Consider the following 21,531-nt stretch of genomic DNA (forward strand, 5'->3'; position numbering starts at 1 on the left):
AATAAGTACATTCACATCATTGTACAAGCATCACCATTATCAATTTCTAGAACTTTTTCATAATCCCAAACTGGAATTCTGCACCTACTAAACAATATTTCCCCATTCTCCCTCTCCCCAACCCCTTATAATTTCTGTTCAACTTTGTTTCTTTGTGTTTTTAACTCTTCAAACTCCTTCATATTAAGTATATGCACACAATATTTGTACATTTTTGTTTGGCTTATTTCACCTAGCATAATGTCTTCAAGGTATAGCTACACTGTAGCATGTATCAGAATTTCATTCTTTTTTAAAGACTATATATACCACATTTTGTTTATCCATTTATACACTGATGGACATTTTGGTTGTTTCCACCTTTTGGCTGTTGTGAACAAAGCTTCTTTGAACACTGATTACAGAGAATTGCTTGAGTTCATCTTCTCAATTATTTTAGTTTATGCCCAGAGGCAAATAGCAAGGTTAAACGTCAAGTCTATGTTTAATATTTTGAGGACAACCATATTTGTCCACAATGACTGCACCATTTTATAATTCCACTATAAACCCACAAAAGTTCCAGTTTCTCCACATCCTTGCCAACACATTTTGTTTTCTGCCAATATATACATATAGGTATTAATGAATTTTTCAACATAGATGTGTGTCCATACCACTTAATATATACACATTTCCTTTTTCTGGCAGCTGAGAGGACCTAGAAGAGTGACACAACAAGGGGGATGAACTAACTACCTAGTACACAGATCTTGGTTTCTAAGTACCATTCTCCATTAAAAATGACCAGTGCCCCCTGGAAAAGTGGTTAATTTCAGGGTTAGGACAAGGAAAATGTGAGATAATTTTGGAGTTTCTTCTGTGGCAGAAAGTCAGGAAGCGCTAGGGGAAAAAAAGAGAGAAAATGGGAGCATGTAGAAAGACACAGTAGTCAGCCTAAAAGAGCTCCCATTGTCACAGCTGGGAAAATTTGAGTAATATTTCTGTGGTATTTTCCAAAACTTATAACCTCAGTCTACTTATAAGATAACATCCGGCAAACCCAAATTGAAGGACATTCTTTGAAATACCGGACTGTACTTTTCAAAAGTGTCAAGGTGATGAAAGGCAAGGAAAGACTGAGGAACTGTCACAGAGTAGGAAAAAATAAGGAAACATTACAACCAAAAGCAAAGTGGAATCTTGGATTGAATTTTGGAAGAAATAAAGAATTTTCCCAGTGGGAAACCTGGTAAAATCTGAGTAAAGTCTGTAGTTTAGTTAGTGGTATTGTGACAATGTTAATTTCTCAGTTTTGACAATTGTATTATGGTTCTACAGATATTAACATTATGAGATGCTGAATGAGGAAGATAGGAGAGTATTACACAATCATTGCAGACTTTCTGCACACTGAAAATATGCCTTATGCCAAGTTATGAAAATATATTATGTGCTTATTTTCTTGGTGTGTTTCTCAAGTGCTGAATGTGTTAAAATCTTCCACTATAATGGTAGATTAATCTATTTCTCTTCATTATTGTATCAATGTTTACTTTCTATAGTTAATGTTATATAACTAGGCATGTGCAAATTTAAAATTGTTATATCTATCTGTGAAATAACACTTTATGAAGTTTCCCTATTTTTCACTTGTAGTGATTTTTGCCTTGAAATCTATTTTACCTAGTATTAATGTAACTTTGGAGAAGGCAATGGCATCGCACTCCAGTACTCTTGCCTGGAAAATCCCATGGACGGAGGAGCCTGGTGGGCTGCAGTCCATGGGGCCCTACCAGTCGGACTCGACTGAGCAGCTTCACTTTCCCTTTTCACTTTCATGCATTGGAGAAGGCAATAGCAACCCACTCCAGTGTTCTTGCCTGGAGAATCCCAGGGACGGGGGAGCCTGGTGGGCTTCCGTCAATGGGGTCACACAGAGTCGGACACGACTGAAGTGACTTAGCAGCAGCAGCAGCAGCAGTATAACTTTAGCAACTATTTTTTGGTTAGAATTACCCTAAATGTCTTTTTCTAACCTTTTGCTTTCAAATTCTCAGCATTCTTGTACTCCAGAAGTGTCTTTTTAATAATATGTAGTACACTTCTAAAAAATTAATCTGACATGTTTTGCCTTTTATGATTGTAATCACTAATGTTCCAATTTATAACTGTCATCTTTGTACTTTTTCTTGTCTCACCTGTTTTATATGTATTTTCTTGGGCTCCAAAATCACTGAGGACAGTGACTGCAGCCATGAAATTAAAGGACACTTGTTGCTTGAAAGAAAAACTATGAAAAACCTAGACAGCGTATTAAAAATAAAGACATCACTTTGCTGACAAAATTCCTTGTAGTCAAAGCTATGGCTTTTCCAGTAGTCATGTACAGATGTGAGAGTTGGACCGTAAGGAAGGGTGAGCACCAGAGAATTGATGCTTTTGAATTGTGGTGCTGGAGAAGACTTGAGAATCCCCTGGACTGCAAGGAAATTCAAGTCAGTCAATTCTAAAGGAAATCAGCCCTGAATATTCATTGGAAGGACTGATGCTGAAGTTGGAGCTCCAGTAATTCTGCCATCTAATGCAAAGAGCTGACTCATTGAAAAAGATCCTAATGCTGGCAAAGATTGAAGGTAAAAGGAGAAGGGGACAGCAGAGGATGAGAAAGATAGCACCACCAGCTCAGTGGACATGAATCTGAGTAAACTACAGGAGATAGTGGAGGACAGAGGAGCCTGGTGTGCTTCAGCCCATTGGGTCACAAAGAGCCAGCACTGTCTTAGCAACTGAGAAATAACACCATTTTTAATAAATTCAGTATCAGTCTGGAAGTTAGGGTTAGGACTATATTGCTTCTATACTCAAGAATTACAATATGCTTTTTCTCTTTAACAAAAAGCAATAAAGAAATTAAAAATAATATTAGTAAATAAAAGCCTGGTTTGTAGCATGTACTTATTTCTGTGACTTAAGTACTCCCGTCATGGCTGATTTCAAGTTGCCAACATTGGGAGTCAGAAATGTCCAGAAATGTCATGTAAGTTTCATACTACTTACACCCTCAATAAATTAAAAGGTCTTAGAAGTACTTTTCTTGCATCTGCTATTATGCTATTGTTGACATGTTAACTCTCTGTGTTAAGTTTCTACTGCTGCTGTAACAAATCATAAGCTTAGTGACTTGAAACAACACAATGTATTATCTTCCAGTTCTGTAGAAGTTCAATTCAGATCTCACTGGGCTAAAATCAAGCTGTTGGCAAGTCTCTGCTCCTTGCTAGAGGCCCTAGAGGGACTCTTGTTTCCTTGCCTTTCCAGCTTCTAAAGATGGCCTGTATATTTTGGCTCAGATCCCTTTCTCATTACTCAAATCCAGCAACAGTAGATCAAGTCCTTGTAGACCACCACTCTAACATTTTCTTCTGCCTCCTTTTTCTACATTTGAAGACCCTTTGTAGTGGACATTGCTCTTCCTCCAGTCATCCATATACTCTTCCCTTGTTAAAATCATCTGATTAGTTCCATTTCCCTTTGCAATATAACATAACCTATTCACAAGTTATAGGGATTACAATATGGGCATCTGTGGGGGACCTTACTTTGTCTACTAATCTTGCCTTTAAAATTGTTTTATTTAACCCCAAATATATTCTTACTGTTTTTAAGGCCAATGTTAGTTTAAATTTATCCACAAAGTTACTGCTTCCTGTGCTCTTTATTACCTCTTGCTGCCCAGATCTTCTATCTGCCAATTTTCCTTTTCCCTAGAGTATATTCTTCATGCTATTCATTTCATTCTTATATAACCAGGTATGGATTCCTTTTTGTTTCTTTAGCTTGAGATTTGTTTAGTTTGTTGGATCTGTGAGTTGTTCCCTTTCGTCACTTCTTAGTCATTATTTTTTTCAGATATTGCTGCAGATATTTCAGATATTGCTTCTTCTCCACATTCCCTTCCTTCCCAGCTGGATCAATAATTACATATACATTAAACTTTCTTCATCTTCTTTGCTTCTTAACCCTTATTCTTATTTTCTCTTTGACTTTTTTTTCCATTCTAGATAATTTTTTAACTTCTGTATTTCAATTCACCAATTTCTTTTCAGTATGTCTAATTTGCAATTAAAGCCACCCATTACACTTGTGATTTTAATTATAATTTATTTGTTTTGATTAGTTTTCAAATCTCATTCATCTGTTTTGGTAAATATAGTTAAGATTATCTTTTATTTCTTTCAAAATATTAAACATAGTTACATAAAATCTATGGATAATAATTCCATTTATTTAAAATTCTTGAAGATTTGAGTTTTTTCTCACTCATGGAGCCTTGTTTCTGTTTGTGTTATTTTTGACTATCAGATGCTCATTTTTCTTGGAATTTTATTTCAGAAATTTTTTGAGGCCTGGAATAAAATGTATATCTGTGCTTGTGTCTTACAGGCTCCTAGAAGGACTCCCAGTCGAGAATTTACTCCAAATTTACTTCTCAATTTTCAGATTTCCTGAATAGTATGAATTCAGGCTATAAAATCATGTGAGGACCACCTCTCACTTTGATATTCTCAGAGGTTACCCTCCTAAGCCAAATTGGAGACAATCAACTCTCCTCTGAAATGGACGCCAGTTTACTGCTATTTCACTCTCAGTCCTGTGTATATGGCCCTTTGTGGTACCAGCTTTAGGGATGGAGGCTATTCTTTTACAGTCCTTGCCTTGGGTGGGTCCCGAGATTTGGTTTCTGTTTCTCAAACTCCCAAACTTTCACTTGGTAAGGCAAAGATCTCCAAGGAGAAGGAGGTTGACATTACTCTCTAGGTTCACTTTGTTTCTAGCCAAAGAATTCTTAACTTCTTATGAACTCATTGGAGAAATTTAATATTTTTTAAATTTCCCAGAGTTTGAAAATTCTTTATAACATTAGGGTCAAACCGAATATGATGGTCTACATTTTTTGATAATCAAAATCCACTCCTTCAGCACTTTAACTTCAGTGTGCTAAGTCACATCAGTTGTGTCTGACTCTGCAACCTCATGGACAATAGCCCACCAGGCTCCACAGTCCATGGGGTTCTCGGATTTTCTAGGCAAGAATACTGGAGTGGGTTGCCATGCCCTGCTCCAGGAGATCTTCCTAACCCAGGGATTGAGCTTACGTCTCTTAAGTCTCCTGCATTGGCAGGCAGGTTCTTTACAACCAGTGCTACCTGGGAAGAGTTTTGCCTCCTTAGGTACATTTATTCCTAGGTATGTTGTACTTTTTGTTGCAGTGTTGGAAAGGATTGTTTCCTTCTCTTATTTTTCATTGTTACTGTATAGGGATACATGGGAATTCTGTGCATTAATTTTATATCCTGTGACTTTATGATATTCTTTGCTGAGCTCTAGTAATTTTCTAGTGTTATCTTTAGGGTTTTCCATGTATAGTGTCATGTCATCTGCATACAGTAAGAGTTTTCTTCTTCTTTTCCAATCTGGTTTCCTTTTATATCTTTCCTTCTCTGATTGCCATGGCTAGGACTTCCAATACAATGTTGAATTATAGTGGCAAGAGTGGGTACCCTTGTCTTGTTCCTGATCTCAGAGGAAATGCTTTCAGTTTTTCACCATTGAGAATAATGTTTGCTGTGGATTTGTCATATATGGCCTTTGTAAGTTGACATAGGTTCCTTTTATGTCTACTTTCTAGAGAGTTTTTATCATGATTTTTTGTTGTTCTTTAGTTGCCAAATCCTGTCTGACTCTTTGCAGCCCCATGGATGGCATGTAGCTTGCCAGGCTTCTCTATCCCTCACCATCTCCCGGAGTTTGCCCAAATTCATGTCCAGTGAAACAGTGATGCCATTCAACCATCTCAAGTTCTGTCACCCACTTCTTCAGCCTTCACTCTTTCCCAATATCAGGGTATTTTCCCTCCTATGTCACTCATGAAGATGGGGCCCTAAAGTTTGCAAATGTGTGAAGTTAAAAGGTTACTGCAGCAATGATTCCTTATCTCTCTGGCAGGACCAGGCTTTTCCCTGAACTCCCTTAGCTGTGTCATACTGACCTCCTCAGAGTATATTCATGGCAAGCAACCAGAGTCCTCTCCCTGGGACCCAGGCCCCAAAGCCTGAGCCTCAGCATCCAACCCCTACTTGCCATGGCAGGTGTGCAAACAGCATTTTGGCTAGGAAGTGTTGGTTGGCAATGATCTCTATGGTGAACTCTCTACTTTGTTTTCCAAGCACCTGTTGCTGGTTCCCCTTTGGGATTCCAAATCTCCACCTTTTCCTACCTTTGAGGGAGTTTCTGAGTGTGCAGAAAGTGTTTCTCCTTCATAGCTCCCTTCCCAAGACACAGGTCCCTGTCCCAAATCCTTTGTCTCTTTACTTTTTTATATCTTTTGCCCTACATCATTCTGTGGAGTTTAGCTTGCTTTTTGGAAGTCTAGGGTCTTCTGCCAGTGTTCAGGTGTTCTATAGGGGTTGGTTGTATGCAGATGTATTTTTTATATATTTGTGGGAAGGAAGGTGATATACCCATTTGACTCTTCTGCCATCTTGTGTAGGTCTCCCAAATAGACTTTAGAACAAAGTTCATGAAGAAAACAATGGATATTACATAATGATAAAGGGAGGAATGGTATATTAAGCTCTTTACCATATGCACCCAATAGAGGAGTCCCCAAATATATGAACAAATAATAATAGAAATAAAGGGAGAAATGGACAATAATACAATAATAGTAGGAGACTTTAACAATCTACTGACACCAATGGACAGATATTCCAGAAATAAAATCAATAATGCAATAGAGATCCAAAATGACCCAATAGGCCATTTGAACTTAATTGATATCTACAGGACACTACCTCCAAATACATATTCTTTTCAAGCACACAGGAAAAGTTCTCTAGGGTGAACCACAATTTGATGGCACAAAATAAGTCTCAACAAATTCAGTTGGATAGAAATTAAAGCAAGCATCTTTTCCAACCACAGTCATATGAAATTAGAAATCAATTGCAAAAGAAAAATGGGAAAAGAACATGTGGAACCTAAACAAAATATTACCAAAAATCCAATCAGTCAATTTTGAACTCAAAGAGGAAATCAGAAAATACCTCAAGACAAATGACAATGAAAATATAGCCTTATAAAATGTATGGAATGCAGAAAAGCAGTTCTAAGAGGGAAGTTCATAGCAATATATGCCTTCCTCCAGAAACAAACAAACAAAAAGGAACTCAAATAGAAAAATCTAACCTACCACCTAAAATAATTGGAAAAAGAAGAACTAACAGAACCTAAACTCAGAAGGAAGGAAATAATAATACTCAGTGAAAAGATAAATAAAATATATATTAATATTAAAATCTAAAAATGATCAATGAAACTAAGAGCTGATTTTTTAAAAAGTAAAGCCAAAAAACCTTTAGCCAGATTCATCAAGAAGAGAGAGAGAGAGGACCCAAATAAACAAAATAAGAAATGAAAGAGGAGAAGTAACAACCTCAGGAAAAAAAATCATAAGAGAATACTATTAACAGTTATATGCCAACAAATTAGTCCACCTAGAAGAAACAGACAAGGTTCTAGAAATATAGAGCCTGCCAAAATTGAGTAAAGAAAAATTAGGTAATTTGAATGGGCCAATCACTAGAAGTGAAATAGAATTTGTAATATTAATAATAAAAATTCCATGTGAACAAAATTCCAGGATTGGACAACTTCTCCAGGGAATTCTACCTAATATACAAAGAATTTACACCTATCCTCCTCAAACTATTCCAAAAAATTGAAGAGAAAAGAACACTCCCAAATTCATTCTATAAAGCCACCAGCAACTTGATACCAAACTCAGACAAAGACACCACACAAAAAAAGAAAGAAAGAAAAAAAATTACAAGTTCATATCTTTGATGATTATGGATATAGAAATCCTCACAAAATGTTAGCAATCTAAATCCAACTATACATAAAAAAGGATCATACACCATGATCAAATTGGATTCATTCCTGGGTCAAAAGTGTGGTTCAACACACACAAATCAATCAATGTGATACAATATATTAACAAAAGGAAAGACAAAAAAATATGATAACCTCAATCGATGCAGAAAAAGCATTTAACAAAATTTATTATCTGTTTGTGATAAAAACTCACCAAAGTGGGTATAGAGGTAACATATTTCAACGCAATAAAAGCTATTTATGACAAACTCACAGCCAACATAACACTCAAAGGTGAAAAGCTGAAAGCCTTTCTGTTAAATTCAGGAACAAGACAAGGATGCCTATCTCACCACTTCTGTTCAATATAGCATTGGAAATTCTGGTCACAGCAATTAGACAAGGAAAAGAAATAAAATATATACAATTTGGAAGGAAAGACATAAGATTGTCACTATCTGCCAATGACATAATATTCCATAGAGAGAACCCTCAAGTCTCCACACAACTATTATCAGAATAAATGAATTCAGTAAGGTAGAAGGAAACAAGAAAAAAAATTTGATACAGAATCTCAAGATACAGAAATGTTTTGCATCTTTACACTAACAATGAAATGCCAGAAAGAAGAAGAAACAAAACAATCCCATTTAAAATCTAGTCCAAAAAAATACTTAGGAATAAACTTAACCAAGGTGGTGAAGTAACTACACTCAAAAGCCTGAAACATTGATAAAGAAAATGAAAACCATTTGAAGAAATAAAAAGGTATCTCATATGCTCTTGGATGAGAAGAATTAATATTGATGAAATGACCATAATATCCAAAGCAATCTACAGATTTAATGTGAGCTTTATCAAAATACTCATGATATTTTTCATAGAAGTAGAAGAGATAACCCTAAAACTTATTTGGAACAACGAAAGACCCAGAATTGCCAAAGCAATCCTGAAGAAAGACTACAGCTGGAGGTATAACCCTTCTGGATTTCAGACTATAGTACACAACTCTAGTAATCAAAACTGTGTGATATCGGGCACAAAGAGAGATATATAGATCAATGAAACAGAATGGAGAGTCCGGAAATAAACCAGCACACCTGTGGTCAATCAATTTACTGAAAGAGAGGCAAGAATGTATAACAGAGAAAAGACAGTCTCGTCAACAAGTGGTGTTGGGAAAGCTGGACAGCTACATATAAAGCAATTAGATTAGAACACACTTTCCCAGCACATACAAAAATAAACTCAAAATGGCTTAAGTCTAAGTATAAGACATGATACCATAAAATTCCTAGGAGAGAATATAGGCATACAATTTTAGAACATAAATATATTCTAGCAATATTTACTTGATCTGTCTCTCAAGGAAAAAAAGGCAAAAATAAATGGAACTACAACAAACTTAAAAGCTTTTGCACATCAACTAAAAGACCAACCTATGGAATAGCAGAAATATTTGCAAATATTGCAACCAAAAATATACAAATAGCTCATATAGCTAAATATCAACAAAAAAGCCCAAAGAAAAAATAACAGAAGACCTAAGTAAATATTTTTCCAAAGAAGACATACAGATGGGCAACAAGTACTTGAAAAGATGCTCACAATTGAGAATTATTAGGGAAATGTAAATCAAAACTACAACAAGTTATCACCTCACATGTGTCAAAATGGCCATCATCAAAAATCTACAAATAATATCTATTAGAGATGGTGTGGAAAAAAGGGAACCCTCCTACTCTGTTGGTGGGAATGTAAGTTGATACAGCCCTTGAAGAACAGTATGGAGGTTCATTAAAAAACTAAGTATGCAGCTACATATTATCCAGCAGCCCCACTTCTGGATGTATATCCAGAAAAGACAAAAACTCTAGTTTCTGAGGACACATGCACTCCAATGTTCATAGCCCCACTATTTATGATAGCAAAGCAATGGGAACAACCCAAGTGCCCATCAGTAGACGACTGGCTTAAGAAAATGTGATATATATTACTCAGCCATAAAAATTAATGAAATATTGCCATTTGTAGCAAAATGGGTGGGCCTAGACAATATTACACTTAGTGAAGTAAGTCAGATGAAGACAAATATTATATAATATCACTTATATGTGGACTCTAAAAAATAGTGCTAAAAAACTTATTTACAAAACAAAGAAAGACTCACAGAGAAAACAAACATATTTACCAAAGGAGAAGGCAGAAGGATAAATTGGAAGTATGGGATTAACAAACTACACTACATAGAAGCAACAAAGATTTACGGTATACCACAGAGTACTATATTCAATATCTTGAAATAACCCATAATGAAAAATAAACAGAAAATAGATCTATAGCTGAATCACTTTGTTGTATACCTAAAATGAACACAATATTGTAAATCAACTTTATTTCAAATATATATATATATTTATATTTATAACTATATATTTATATGTATTATTAACTTAGGTCATCTTAAGTTGTGTAGTACATCTCCAAAATCTACTCATTTTGTGTAACTGAAATTCTGTGCCTTTTGACCAACCAACACTTCTTTACTTTTCCCTCTTTTCAGTCCCTGGTAACCAGTGTTCTATGCTTTGGGTCTGAATTTGATTATTTTAAATTTCTTATAAAAGTAGAAATAATATAGTACTTGTCTTCCTGTGTCTGGATTATTTCATTCAGCATAATGTCCTCCATATACATCCAGGTTTTTCCAAATGACAGGATTTGTCACTTTTTAAAGGCTAATATTTCACTTTATTTATATACCACATTTTCTTTGCCCATTCATCTATTGATGGACATCTAGGTTGGGTCCATATGCTGATTATTGTGAATAATGTTGATGAATATCGGAGTACAGATATCACTTTGAGATTCTGAGTTCAACACTTTTGGATATATATCCAGAAGTGAGATTATTGGATCATAAAGTATTTCTTGTCATTGTTATTTAGTTGTTGAGCCATGTCTGACTCTTTTGTGACCCCATGGATGGTAGCCTGCTAGGCTCCTCTGTTCGTGGAATTTCCCAGGCAAGAATACTAGAATGAGTGGCATTTCCTTCCCCAGGGGATTTTCCTGATCCAGAGATAGAACCTGCTTCTCCTGCACTGGCAGGCGGATCCTTTACCACTGAGCCATCAGGGAAGCCCTAAGGTATTTCTGTGTTTAGCTTTTTGAAGTACCTCCATTGGTTTTCCATAGTGGTTGCAACAATTTACATAGCCAGCAACAGTGTATAAGGCATCCCATTTCTTAACATCCTCACCAATACCTTCATCTTTGCTATTCCTTATTTTCATTTTTTTTCTTGTAATAATCATTCTAACAGGTGTGAAGTGATCACTCATTTTTTTCCCCTTTGCATTTCCCTTTAGTAATACTGAACACCTTCTCATACACTTGTTTGTATAAAGGAAGACATTTGTCTTCTTTTGAGAAACATCTATTCAGGTTCTTTGCCCAATTTTTAACAGTCCCTTCTATATTTTGGATATTAACCTCTTAATCAGATATATCTTTTGCATACACTTCTTCTTTCTCATAGCCTGCCTTCTCATTTTTAAAACTATTTCTTTTGCTGGGCAATAGCTTTTTTGTTGTTCAGTCGCTCTGTCGTGACACATTGCGACCCCATGGAGTGCAGCCGGTCAGGCTTCCCTGTCCTTCACCATTCCCTGGAGTTCACTCAAACTCATATCCACTGAGGTGGTGATGCCATCCAACCATCTCATCCTGTTGTACCCTTCTCCTGCCTTCAATCTTACCCAGCATCAGGGTCTTTTCAAATGAGTCAGCTCTTGGCATCAGGTGGCCAAAATGCTGGAACTTCAGCTTCAGCATCAGTCCTTCCAATGAATATTCAGGGTTGATTTCCTGTAAGATTAACTGGTTTGATCTCCTTGTAGTCCAAAGGACTCTCAAGAGTCTTCTCCAGCACCACAGTATGAAAGCATCAATCCTTTGGCGCTCAGCCTTCTTTATGGTCCAACTCTCACATCCGTACATGACTACTGGAAAAACCATAGCTCTGACAAGATGGACCTTTGATGGCAAAGTAATGTCTCTGCTTTTTAATACACTGTCTAGGTTTGTCATCGAAAAAGCAAGGGAGTTCCAGAAAAACAACTATTTCTGCCTTATTGACTGTGCCAAAGCCTTTGACTGTGTGGATCACAATAAACTGTGGAAAATTCTGAAAGAGATTGGAATACCAGACCACCTGACCTGCCTCTTGAGAAACCTGTATGCAGGTCAGGAAGCAACAGTTAGAACTGGACATGGAACAACAGACTGGTTCCAAGCAGGAAAAGGAGTACATCAAGGCTATATATTGTCACCCTACTTATTTAACTTATATGCAGAGTACATCATGAGAAACAGTGGGCTGGAGGAAGCACAAGCTGGAATCAAGATTGCCAGGAGAAATATCAATAAACTCAGATATGCAGATGACACCACCCTTATGGCGGAAAGTGAAGAACTAAAGAGCCTGTTGATGAAAGTGAAAGAGGAGAGTGAAAAAGTTGGCTTAAAGCTCAACATTCAGAAAACTAAGATCATGGCATCCAGTCCCATCACTTCATGGCAAATAGATGGAGAAACAGTGGAAACAGTGACTAACTTTATTTTGGGGGGCTCCAAAATCATTGCAGATGGTGATTGCAGTCATGAAATTAAAAGACACTTACTCCTTGGAAGGAAAGTGATGACCAACCTAGACAGCATATTAAAAAGCAGAGACATTACTTTGCCAACCAAAGGTCCATCTAGTCAAAGCTATGGTTTTTCCAGTGGTCATGTATGGATGTGAGAGTTGGATTGTAAAGAAAGCTGAGCGCTGAAGAGTTGATGCTTTTGAACTGTAGTGTTGGAGAAGACTCTTGAGAGTCCCTTGGACTGCAAGGAGATCCAACCAGTCCATCCTAAAGGAGATCAGTCCTGGGTGTTCATTGGAAGGACTGATATTGAAGCTGAAACTCCAATACTTTGGCCACCTGATGCGGAGAGCTGACTCATTTAAAAAGACCCTGATGCCTGGAAAGATTGAGGGCCGGAGGAGAAGGGGACGACAGAAGATGGGATGGTTGGATGGCATCACCTACTCAATGGACATAGGTTTGAGTAAACTCTGGGAGTTGCTGATGGACAGGGAGGCCTGGCGTGCTGTGATTCATGGGGTCGCAAAGAGTCTGACATGACTTAGTGACTTAACTGAACTAGGTTTGTCATAGGTTTTCTTCGAAGAAGTGTCTTTGAATTTCATGGCTTTAGTCACCATCCACAGTGATTTTGGAGCCCAAGAAAATAGTCTGTCATTATTTCCATTGTTCCCCCATCTATTTGCCATGACATGATGGGACTGGATGCCATGATCTTTGTTTTCTGAATGTAGAATTTTAAGCCAGCTTTTTCACTCTCCTCTTTCACCTTCATTAAGAGACTCTTTAGTTCGTCTTCAATTTCTGCCATAAGGGTGGTATCATCTGTGTATCTGAGGTTATTGATATTTCTCCCGGTAATCTTGACTCCAGCTTGTGCTTCACCCAGCCTGCCATTTTGCATGATGTACTCTGCATAGAAGTTAAATAAGCAGAGTGACAATACACAGCCTTGATGTACTCCTTTCCCAATTTGGAACCATTGTTCCATGTTTGGTTCTAACTGTTGCTTCTTGACCTGCATAAAGATTTCTCAAGAGGCAGGAAAGGTGGTCTGGTATTCCCATCTTTTTAAGATTTTCCATAATTTGTTGTGATCCACACAGTTGAAGCCTTTAGTGTAGTCAAGGAAGCAGAAGTAGATGTTTTCCTATAATTCTCTTGCTTCTTCAGTGATTCAATGGATATTGGCAATTTGATCTCTGGTTCTTCTGCCTTTTCTAAATCCAGATTGTACATCTGAAAGTTCTCAGTTCACACACTGTTGAAGCCTAATAGCTTTTTAGTTATATACAATTCTGCTTGAATGGTTTTAATTTTGTTGCCTGAGTGTTTGCTGTCATATCCAATAAATCATTGCAAAATCCATTATTTGACCTTTCTATGTTTTCTTCAAGAGTTTTATGGTTACGGGTTTTATATTTATGCCTTCAATACATTTTTGTATATTATGTGAGATAAAGATCTAACTTTATTCTTCTGCATGTATATATCCAGTTTTCCTGTCACCATTTTTTTTCCATTTATTTTTATTAGTTGGAGGCCAATTACTTTACAATATTGTAGTTGTTTTTGCCATACATTGACATGAATCAACCATGGATTTATATGTGTTTCCCATGCCGATTCCCCCCTCCCACCTCCCTCTCCATCCCATCCTTCTGGGTCTTCCCAGTGCACCAGCCCTGAGCACCTGTCTCAAGCATCCAACCTGGGCTGGTGATCTGTTTCACCCTTGATAGTATACTTGTTTCAATGCTGTTCTCTCAGAACATTCCACCCACGCCTTCTCCCACAGAGTCTAAAAGTTTGTTCTGTACATCTGTGTCTCTTTTTCTGTTTTGCATATAGGGTTATTGTTGCCATCTTTTAAAATTCCATATATATGTGTTAGTGTACTGTATTGGTCTTTATCTTTCTGGCTTACTTCACTCTGTATAATGGGCTCCAGTTTCATCCATCTCATTAGAACTGATTCAAATGAATTCTTTTTAATGGCTGAGTAATATTCCATGGTGTATATGTACCACAGCTTCCTTATCCATTCGTCTGCTGATGGGTATCTAGGAAGCAACCTAGATTCCATGTCCTGGCTATTATAAACAGTGCTGTGATGAACATTGGGGTACACATGTCTCTTTCAGATCTGGTTTCCTTGGTGTGTATGTCAAGGAGTGGGATTGCTGAGTCACATGGCAGTTCTATTTCCAGTTTTTCAAGGAATCTCCACACTGTTCTCCATAGTGGCTGTACTAGTTTGCATTCCCACCAACAGTGTAAGAGGGTTCCCTTTTCTCCACACCCTCTCCAGCATTTATTGCTTGTAGACTTTTGGATAGCAGCCATTCTGACTGGCATGTAATGGTACCTCATTGAGGTTTTGATTTACATTTCTCTGAAAATGAGTGATGTTGAGCATCTTTTCATGTGTTTGTTAGCCATCTGTATGTCTTCTTTGGAGAACTGTCTGTTTAGATTTTTGGCCCATTTTTTGATTGGGTCATTTATTTTTCTAGAATTGAGCTGCAGGAGTTGCTTGTATATTTTTGAGATTAATCCTTTGTCTGTTGCTTCATTTGATATTATTTTTTCCATTCTGAAGTTTGTCTTTTCACCTTGCTTATAGTTTCCATTGTTGTGCAAAAGTTTTTAAGTTTAATTAGGTTCCATTTGTTTATTTTTGCTTTTATTTCCAATATTCTGGGAGGTGGGTCATAGAGGATCTTGCTGTGATTTATGTTGGAGAGTGTTTTGCCTATGTTTTCCTCTAGGAGTTTTATAGTTTCTGTTCTTACGTTTAGATCTTTAATCCATTTTGACTTTATTTTTGTGTATGGTGTTAGAAAGTGTTCTGGTTTCATTCTTTTACAAGTGGTTGACCAGTTTTCCCAGCACCACTTGTTAAAGAGGTTGTCTTTTTTCCATTGTATACTCTTGCCTCCTTTGTCGAAGAGGTGTCCGTAGGTATGTGGATTTATCTCTGGGCTTTCTATCCTGTTCCATTGATCTATATTTCTGTCTTTGTGCCAGTACCATACTGTCTTGATGACTGTGGCTTTGTAGTAGAGCCTGAAGTCAGACAGGTTGATTCCTCCAGTTCCATTCTTCTTTCTCAAGATTACTTTGGCTATTCGAGGTTTTTTGTATTTCCATACAAATTGTGAAATTATTTGTTCTAGTTCTGTGAAAAATGCCATTGGTAGCTTGATAGGGATTGCATTGAATCTATAGATTGCTTTGGAGTAGCATACTCATTTTCACAATATTGATTCTTCCAATCCATGAACACGGTATATTTCTCCATCTATTTGTGTCCTCTGTGATTTCTTTCATCAGTGTTTTATAGTTTTCTATGTATAGGTCTTTTGTTTCTTTAGGTAGATATACTCTTAAGTATTTTATTTGTTTTGTTGCAATGGTGAATGGTATTGTTTCCTTAATTTCTCTTTCTGTTTTCTCATTGTTACTGTATAGGAATGCAAGGGATTTTATATCCTGCAACTTTACTATATTCATTGATTAGCTCTAGTAATTTTCTGGTAAAGTCTTTAGGGTTTTCTATGTAGAGGATCATGTCATCTGCAAACAGTGAGAGTTTCACTTCTTCTTTTCCTATCTGGATTTCTTTTATTTCTTTTTCTGCTCTGATTGCTGTGGCCAAAACTTCCAAAACTATGTTGAATAGTAGTGGTGAGAGCGGGCACACTTATCTTGTTCCTGATTTTAGGGGAAATGCTTTAAATTTTTCACCATTGAGGATAATGTTTGCTGTGGGTTTGTCATATATAGCTTGTATAGCTTGAGGTATGTTCCTTCTATTCCTGCTTTCTGGAGAGTTTTTATCATAAATGGATGTTGAATTTTGTCAAAGGCTCTGCATCTATTGAGATAATCATATGGTTTTTATCTCTCAATTTGTTATTGTAGTGTATTACACTGATTGATTTGCAGATATTAAAGAATTCTTGCATTCCTGGGATAAAGTCCACTTGGTCATGACATATGATCTTTTTAATATGTTGTTGGATTCTGTGTGTTAGAATTTTGTTAAAGATTTTTGCATCTGTATTCATCAGCTGTCACCATTTTTTGATGAAACGTTTCCCCAATTTTTTTTTTTTTTGGGGGGGGGGTTTGCCACATGGTTTGTGGATTCTTAGTTCCTTGACTAGGAATTGAACCTGGGCCCTCAACAGAGAAAGCTTAGAGTCCCAAAAACTGGATGGCCAGGGAATTCCCAGTATTCTTTATACACTTCTTGAAGATCATTTGACTGTAGAAGTGTGGACTTATTTCTGAGCTCTCTACTATGTTCCATTGTTTTACGTTTGTTTTAATGCCAGTACCATAGTTTTTTTTTTTTTTTCCTTTAATGTGCCACTTTTGTTTTATTCTAAATTCAAAGACCAGATAAATTCAATTTTTTTTTCTTTTCTTGAAAAGAAGATTAAAATAAATATCTGAAAGGGTAACATTGCTAGATAGTAAAAAAAGGATGAGTAGATTAACTCAAGTTCAGTTCTGGCATACCAACTTGAGAATGCCAACTCCCTCTCTTAGGAATGAAAGATATTTGAATATAGATTATTCCTTCTGTACTCTTCTTTAGTTTTGTATAATTTTAATAGTTTTGTAATATATTTTCAAGTCAGTAAGTGTAATGCCTTCAGCTTTGATCTTCTTGTGTAAAACTGCTTTGTGCATACAAGGCCTTTAATGGTTCCAAGTGAACTCTAGGTTTATTTTTTCTACTTCTGCAAAGAATATCGTTGTGATTTTGGTACGGATTGCGTTGAAACTATAAATCACTTGGGTAATATGGATACATTAACAATATTCTTTCAATCCATGAACATGGCGTGTTCTTCCATTTATTTGTGTCTTCTTCAATTTCTTTCATCAGTGTTTTATAGTTGTTAGTGTACAAGTCTTTCACCATTTTGATTAAACTTATTCCAAAGTATTTTATTATTTTTGGTGCTATTATAGACAAGATTTTTTAACTTTCCTTTTTGGACAGATTTTTATTTGTGTATAGATATGCAGTTGATTTTTGTATACTAACTTGTGTATCCTGCAAATTTACTGAATTCATATATTGGTTCTAGCAGTTTTTGGTGGCATCTATAGGGTGTTCTACATAGATCATGTCATCTGCAAACAGATAATTTTACTTCTTCCTTTCCGATTTCGTTGCCTTTCCCCGTTTATTGCTTAGTTGCTCTTTCTAGGACTTATAGCATGATGTTGAACAGAAGTGGCAAAAGACAGCATTCTTTTTTGTTATTATTTCTGATTTTAGGGGGGAAATTTATAGGCTGTCATTGTTGCTCTGGGTTTTTCACATATGATCTTTATTACAGTGAAGAATTTTCCTTCTATTCCTAACTTTAGTGTTCTATTTTGTGAAAGATTATTGAATTTTGTCAAATGCTATTTTTTTTTTTACTGTGTGAATTGAAATGATCATGTGTTTTTTCCCTTCATCATATTAATATATTACATTGAAAGATTTTCATGTGTTGAAGCATCCTTGCATCCCAGGAGTATATCCACTTGGTCATGGTGTATAATTCTTTGCTGTATTTCTGGGTTGTATTTGGTAGTATTTTGTTGAGGAATTTTGCATCAATATTCATAGGGCATATTGATCTGTAGTTTTCTTATAGTATCTTTATCAGGCTTTGGTATCAGGGTAATATTGACTTCATAAAATCAGTGCTCTTTATTTTGGAAGAGTTAGAGAAGCATTGGAGTTAGTTTTTCTTTAAATGTTTGGTGAAATGCACCTGGCCATCAAATGAAGCTACTTAGACAGCAGCTGCTTTCTTGTTTGGGAAGTTTTTTGACTACCAACTCAATGTCTTTACTTGCTACAAATTCATTCACACTTATTTCTTATTGAGTTATGGTTGACACTGTGTTTCTAGGAAAACTTTTTTAGGTTATCCAGTCGTTTGATATACATCTGTTATAACATTCTCTAAAATTATTTTTGTTTCTGTAAAATCTGTAGTAATGTCCTCACTTTTACTTCTGATTTTAGTAATTTGAGTCTTCCTTGTTTTTTCTTAGTGAGTTGAGCAAAGATTTGTTCATTTTCCTGATCTTTTCAAAAATTCAACTTCTTAAAAACTATTTGGCTATGCTGGGTCTTAGTTGTGGCATGGGGGATCTTCTATCTTCATTGCAACATGTGGAATCACTTTAGTTTAGACGTGAGGGATCTTTAGTTGTGGCATATGAACTCTTATTTGTGGCATGCAGGATCTTGTTCCATGACCAGGGATCAAATCCAGGACCCAAGCACTGGGAGCACAGGATTTTAGCCAGTAGATCACCAGGGAAGTCCCAGGAATCAATTTTTTACTTCATTGATTTTTCTCTCTAGTTTATCCTCTACTCTATTTTCTCTGCCCTAATCTTTAATGTTTTTTTTTTTTTTTGTTTGTTTGTTTTTTTACCATTTTGCTAGCTTTGAGTGCTCTTCGTTTTTTTTGTTGTTTGTTTGGTTTTTCCTTAAGATACAGAGTTATTAATTGGAGATCTTTCTTCCTTAACATAGATAGTCACAAGTATAAAATTCCTTCTTAGTCTTGATTTTGCTGTATGACATAAGCTTTAACTGTGTGTCTTATTTTATCATGGTATTTCCTAATGTTCCTTATGATTTATTCTTTAATCCACTGGTTTTTAGAGTCTGTTGTTTAATTTCCACATATTTATGAATTTTCTAGTTTTCTTTTTTCTAGTTTCATTCCATTGTGATCAGAAAAGTAACTTTGTAGTATCTTTAAAGATCTTTAAGGATGATTTGTCTTTTAAAAATTTGGCCTAACATAGGGTCTATTCCAAACAGTGTACCATGTGCACTTCAGAAGAATGTGTACTCTGCTGTTATTGAATGGAGTGTTCTGTATATGTCTGTGTGGGCTGCCATATCAATAAACAAATCATGTTGCTGTCATCAGCACCTATAGCTGCCCCAGACTTTATATCCCAAGGAAATTCAGGATGGTTAAGAACAAGATACTGGTGCACATCAAAGGAATGTTTTCAATGAGCCTATACTCTTGAACCTTGCCATACATAGAAAAGTGCTAAATTCATTAACTTGAGATGTCTGGGTTTTCTTTAACTAATTGTCTTTTGAAGTTCTGACTACCTGGTTTTTGTTGCAAAACTTCTATGTGTCCTGTCTCCTCCTTTACCTCTTCAGAGCAGTCCCTCACAGCTATATGAAAGGCTGTCTCCTGGGATTAAGTCCTCAGAAAGCCTTAAAACATAATTGCCAGCTTTTAGATTGTGCACTTTTTTCCAGTTGACACCTGTTAAGTAAAACTGACTTAGAGTATTGTTTAAGTTATCCATTTTCTTTTGTCTGGTTCTCCTATCTACTATTGAAAATGATTACTGAAGTATTCAACCAAGACTGTGGAACTATTTTCCCTTCATTTCTGTGAATGTTTGCTTCATTATATTTTGAGGCTCATTTTTGTACATATATGTTTATAATTAGATCTTATTGAATTAACTTTTGTTTACTACATAATGTCTTTATCCTTTGTAAGTTTTTAAACTGAAGTCTATTTTGTCTGAATTAGTATAGTCTACGCAGCTTTCATTTGGTTAATATTTACATGGAATATCTGTTTCCATCCTTTCATTTTCAGTCTTCTATCTTTAGATCTAAAGTGAGTCTCTTGAAGATTGTATATATTTGGATCATTTTTCTAATCCATTCAGCTATCTCTGCTTTTTGATCAATTTGATCCATTTACATTTAAAATAACTGTTCATGAGGAGGAACTTCTTACTGTCACTTTGCTACTTTTAAAAAAGTCTTATAGGTTTTTTTTTTAATTTTATCTCTATTACTGCCTTTTTTCCTATTCTTTTTTTTTTTTTTGGTAAAGACATGTTTTTAATTCCTTTCTCCCATAAACTTTTCTGTATATTATATAGATATTATCTTTGTGGTGACCATGAGGAATACATATAACATCCTAATGTTATAACAATATAATTTGGATGATACCAACTTAGCTTCAGTTGCATACAAAAACTCTACTCCCTAAAAGTTCTGTTTCCCCTTTATGTTAATATCACAAATTACATCTTTATATGTTGTGTGCCCAATAATATATTTATAATATGTAATTATTTTTTAAGTCTTGTTGGAAATAAAAAATGGAGTTGCTACCAAAATAAAAATAATATTGCCCATGCATTTCTTTTATATTGCCCATGTATTTCTATTTTGGATCATTACATCTTCATACTGCTGTGAGTTACTGTCTAGCATCCTTTCATTTCAAACTGAAGGACTGATTTACCATTTCTTATAGGTCAGGAAGTATACAAATGAAGTTTGCTCTGCTACTTCCAGTTCAAGGTGATAGGAATGTGGGGATTGGAAAATAGGATGCTACCATCTCAAGACCAAGATCACTGCCACACTGGAGAATGAGTAGGGTAATGGAATCTGAAAAGGCCACAAAACTTTCGTGCCATTTTAAAGATGGCTTTTTCTTGCTTGAATGTTTGCTTGGTTGCTATGAATCTTTGATTTTTTCAGAGTCTCTACAAAATTAGTTCAGACAACTTGTTTGCTTCATGTTTCTTTCTACAGGAAAAGGAGAGCTTGGAACTTCCTAGTCTGCCATTTTGGCAAAATACTGTTTTTTAACCTATTAAATTTGCAATGATAAATTATAAAATTTATTGAGAGTTTTGGCAAACTGGCACCATCATTGGTGTTGGTGGCTATTGGGACAGCAATCTCTATGTGTGTGTGTGTGTGTGTGTGTGTGTGTGTGTGTGTGTGCATAAGTATATATGTGTGTGTGTGTTTGTGTATATAAGTACACAAGTACAAACAGAGATTATATATGTACCTGAAGAGACCTAAAATACTAGTATCATCTTTCTCCTGGGAACTTAGCTTAAGGAAATA

General features: G+C 35.8%; 1 protein-coding gene across 1 annotated transcript in view; it reads left to right on the forward strand.

Moving 5' to 3' along the window:
• URGCP (upregulator of cell proliferation) overlaps positions 1-21,531 on the forward strand; it is a 113,251-nt gene that overhangs the window by 54,595 nt on the left and 37,125 nt on the right. Inside the window, exon 3 of the mRNA XM_065932884.1 lies at positions 20,924-21,050. The gene's annotated coding sequence lies outside the window, so the exon portion shown is untranslated. The remainder of the gene's footprint in view (positions 1-20,923; positions 21,051-21,531) is intronic.

The sequence above is a fragment of the Muntiacus reevesi genome, chromosome 4 (assembly GCF_963930625.1).
Source record: "Muntiacus reevesi chromosome 4, mMunRee1.1, whole genome shotgun sequence".
Lineage (NCBI taxonomy): Eukaryota > Metazoa > Chordata > Mammalia > Artiodactyla > Cervidae > Muntiacus > Muntiacus reevesi.